The sequence below is a fragment of the Corvus brachyrhynchos genome, unplaced genomic scaffold, assembly GCF_000691975.1.
Source record: "Corvus brachyrhynchos isolate BGI_N302 unplaced genomic scaffold, ASM69197v1 scaffold99, whole genome shotgun sequence".
Lineage (NCBI taxonomy): Eukaryota > Metazoa > Chordata > Aves > Passeriformes > Corvidae > Corvus > Corvus brachyrhynchos.
In genome coordinates this window covers 1,377,766-1,382,471 of record NW_008239778.1, presented here as the reverse complement: position 1 = coordinate 1,382,471, position 4,706 = coordinate 1,377,766, and positions in this window count along the sequence as shown.

Genomic DNA, 4,706 nt, shown 5'->3' with positions numbered 1-4,706 from the left:
GCTGGGAATGGGATCCTGCTGCAAGTCCTCCTCAGCCTGTCTTTTCTTCAGGGCAAAAACCTGTTTGATCAAGGTGTCCTTAACCCTTTCAGGACCCTACAGAGCTTGCTACCTGCTTCTCACCTGCCCCTGGAGCTACTGCATAACTTAAATCATCAAGTTGTTCTTGCAAACAGTTCCCCCATTTCACTTTAATACTTCAAAGAATTACTGGACCTCATAATATTGATCTACTCACTTCCTATCCTTTTACAGCTACCTATATAATTTCTGATCCTTAAATCTGACAACTGTGTCCCCAAGATGACTGTTCTTAATGTTTAAATGATTGCTACCTTCCATCAAAACAATCTCGCATTAAAACAGGAAATACAGTGCAAAAGCAGTAAAATAGTGTGTCTATGGATTAATTTCTGACTACCCTCTCAGTATAAAACCAATGTGTGGAATATACCTTGATTTTAAGCTAAAAGTAGATCAAAGCTCTCTAAGCAGTAACAAGAAATCACCTGGAAATAGTGCAGCTACAAGGAAAAGTGCCCAAATTTTGTACATTTCATGTATCTGAAACTGCATTGAAAGAATTATTTCAGAAAGAATGAGGGGTTTATGCTTTTATGTAGATATCAAAGACACAGAGGATTCCAGGAGTGCTAGAAATAGCGATTAATGCACAAGGTCTTTCAGTAATGCCATTTCCTCTCTGCTGAGCTATACAGTGTTTAAATATTATTTTTTATTTTTTTAGTGGATCTGTGTTTCCATGCTAAAGCACTGCATATAATTTGGGGATACAACTCCTTATAAATGGAAAAAAAAATATTTCCAGCTCCTCTCCTGCCTGCTCTGCAGACCACCAAAGAAACTACTAATGCAATTTTAATTTAAAGCTCTACCTTTTCCTCAAGCTCTGGGACAAAGATTCCCTGAAGTGCTTTAGAACAGAGGTCAGGCTGCATTTTTAACAGAGCTGTGAGGAGTCTCTGCTCTGTAATATAAACCCCACGCTCACCATCTCCACAGCCTCATCCAGCTGGGAAGCTGCTGGTTTGGGAGGAGGGTAAGTGTGCATGTGGCAGCTGTGCAGATCACATGTTCATAAGAGTGGAAGATGCTTTGGACAGCCAAATTTCCAGTTTTCCCCGTGTTCCCATGTGCTTCTCCTGCAGAGCCATCCCTGAAGCGTAGAAGATGCCTTAACCAACAGCCCAAGCTGCCTGCCATGATAATGAGCCCGCTGGCAGGGCTGTGCTCCACATGAAACTCTTACAGCCTCTCCCTGGATCTATTAAGAGCTGCAGCCTCGCCCAATGCACGTCCCAGAGCTTCTGGCTTTTGACTTGACATGTTTGTCCATTTCTTTGTTAGCTCACACCGCAGAGACGCCCTGATCCAGCCTTGGCTGTTTGCTCAGGCTTCTCAGAGCAAATGTCAAGTGACTTAGAACTGGCTGTCTTTGAAGTAATGGTAAAACAGGCATAGAAATCAAATGCAGCAGCTTTTGAATCTGGGCAGATTCCAGAGTATGAGCTTCTAAATTTCTGTGCTGTGAGGCAGGTGCTTTTTAGCAGTGTTCCTGTTTAGCTGATAGTCAAATCTCCAGACAGTTACGTGATACATACCTGCCAGTCCTGCATCTATCATCTCAAATATGCTTGGATTGTTTGCTTGTGCAGATGGAGCGTGTTAGGTGCTCGCATTTGCTTCAGACCACATATGTTACCTGTCTGATGTCTGATGCTTATATTCTATGCAAAGAAATGAGATTTGAACACTTTGTATTACCATGGTATCTTTTCCCAATTCCTTCTTTCCCTCCCTCTTTTCCTTCCAAGATGCATGACCTCTATACACTTCCATTTTCCCTCTGTTTTCACCTCATTCCACCAAAGGTGCACCACCTGTGCAGACAAATGTCTCAAGGACAGAAAAGTGAGGTACTGTAATTCACAGTTTTCAATAGAATTCACTGCAATGTCTGTAGAATCACCTTTCTTCAGTCTTTCTTCAGAGTAAGATGAACTTTTAGTGAACAATCTGGAATGTATCTGGCTCACCTAGAGAGGCCAGGTGTTACAGTAACACAGAGATTTTTGAAACCGAAGTGCTGAGACAATAGTGGGAGTTGTTCACTGCAAGTCAGTCACAAAAACCATAACTTTGTTATCAGGCCTGTTACTTAAAATGTTATAAAAAGCCCCTTTTCTAAGCGCTTAATGATTTTGGGAGCCTAAACTCACACCATGCTAAATTTACAAACAAACTTTTGACTAATCTCTTTCAGGCAAAGCACTGATAGGTAAAGCTGAGAAACATGCAACAGGCAGATCTCAGATTTAGGACTGATGGTCTAAAATCTGTCCGGGCAGGAAGCTGCCCTGTTTGTGCTGCCTTCTTGCAGCATAAACACAGTGTTCAGCTTTTCCAGAGGAGGACTCAGTGTGAATTTCTGTAATACAAAGAAGAATGAATTTTACAGGTTCTCCCTTACAACAAAAAGGAGTTCACTGAGATTTATCAAATGTCAGGTGAGTAATTCAGCTTGGAAAAGCTCGTTCAGAAGGCTGCAGCTTTGAAGCTGTGAGTCAGTGTGCTGGCAGATTTCAGTGACCCTGCCTGAAACTTCAGCTAATGGTGGCCACTGAAGTTCTGCAGGAAGCAAACTGTGCCTGCACGAGAGCTTTGCAGTGTGGCAAGGAAAGCCAACTTCATAAAAGCTCCACCACCTGCCACCTACTCTCCTTTTCCACTGCTGCAACTTTCCTGGCAGGGTTTCCAGGGGAGCAGTGTACCAGGATTGTGCACACAGCAGCACTAACAGGGGGCTTTTCCCCCTGCAGGCCTCTTTTTTGCGCCCCATTTTGGCATCCTGGCTCACCCTGCGAGGGCAGACACTGAACCTCAGTCACCCACCTGTCTGAACTACTGAGAGCTCCTGCAAAGTTCTCATTAGGGCAGACTGGCAAAATAAAGTCCTCTCTCATCTCTCAGCTGGCTTACAGACATCGTGTTGTTGGGGTTGCCCTGGCAGTGTCAGTCGTGTTTGAAGCAAAACATGAAAAATTGTTCTTTGCCTTGCTGCTGAGGGGGTTGCAGGATAGAAAAGGAATTTAGCAGCTAATCTCCTGCCTTCCATGTGTAACCTGCCTCTTGGAAAGCTGCTGGAAGTGCGAGTGGTGCTAAACCATTATTCTCAGACTTTATTTCTTCCTCGTGCTGGTGGTAGGAGAAGCTTTTGCAAGAAACTGCCACCTGAGCCTTCAATTTGCAAGAATAGAAATACCTTTATATAAGGTATATAAAAACCTTCGTATGAGGATGGAAGGGAACCTGCAGTCCCACAGATGGGAGAAATCTGCCCCTCCAGCAGGTTTGCCTGGGCTCTTATAACGAGATAATTATTTAAATGCTGTGCTTCAGTTGTGGCTGCTTGCTGCCTCTTCAGATTTTATCTTCTTCCTTTTGTATTTTTCCCTATCGCTCTTTAACATGTTAGGGAAGATTTTAATTTCTTTCTTAGTCTGAGAATGAGGAGTGGCACATAAGGAGTTGGTAGCAGAGAGGAAAGCAGGGCTGTGGTCACGTCTTCCACCAGATGAGTTTCAGGTGCTAAGCAGTGATGTGGTGTCAAAATACCCAGCAGTGAAGCATTAGGATGATGCATCTCATTTTGTTCCAAACCTCTGGAAGCTGAAAGGAAATCCCCTACTACAGATCCCATCATGAAATAATGGCATTCTCCTCTTCTGCCTCCCTCCCTGCTCCCTGGGGGAGAGATCATGCAGGATTTAGATAACCTTCATTCACATGGCGTAATGGTTTTGTAAGGGAGAAGATTTTTCAAACAAGCAGCAAACAGGCCTGGGATCAGTCTCAGCTCACTCTCCTTGTGGTTGATGTGAGGTGAAAGATGGTTCTGCTTCTGGAGAACTGCTCCCCATTTTTGTTTCCCTACTCAGTTCAGCTCCTTCATGGCCTGTGATGTCCAGTTTCTCACATCCCCTTGGTTCCTGGCTTCTGAGTGACTGAAATATGGAGGAACAGCGAGAACAGCAGCATGACTGGGTGGCTTTCTGGGAGGAGAAAATAAGCTGAGCAGCAGTTTATGCAAGAAGGAAGTGCAAATGGTACATGTGTGCATGCTCAGCCTGTCGCCCTTGCCTCACTCGTGTGTGTGGATCTGGAGGTATTTAAAGGATTAGGCAGCTCTGAGGATCCCAGTGTTGGACTGGACTGAAGGTTCCTTCCTGGACTCTTCCACTTGCTCCCTGACCTCACTGTTCAGCACATGAGATGCTCTTCTCTCCCAGCCTGTTCTCTCTCCTGCTTCCCTGCCATGTGGCCAGGAAGGAAAAACAGGTCCTCCTGGGTTTTTGAGGCTGGCAGATGAGTCTGTAGCCTGCAGTGCTCTGGGCAAGAACAAGTTCCTTCTGATTAAAGCTGGGCTGTGTTGGTAAACCAGCAGTGGATGAGGGACGGCTTGAAACACTTAGATCCTCCAGGACTAGATAAGCATAATTGCGTATTTGGAATTAGCAAAACTGCAAGGATCAAAGCAATCTCCTGGATGGATAACTAGATCAAAGGAGAGACTTTAAAAGGAGAAAACATGGATGTTAAGTCCTCCATCTACACTCTATAAATACAAGATGCCAGCGGTAAAGAGGATATAGGAATAAAGGGAGCTTTTGCACGTTTCTCAGCAG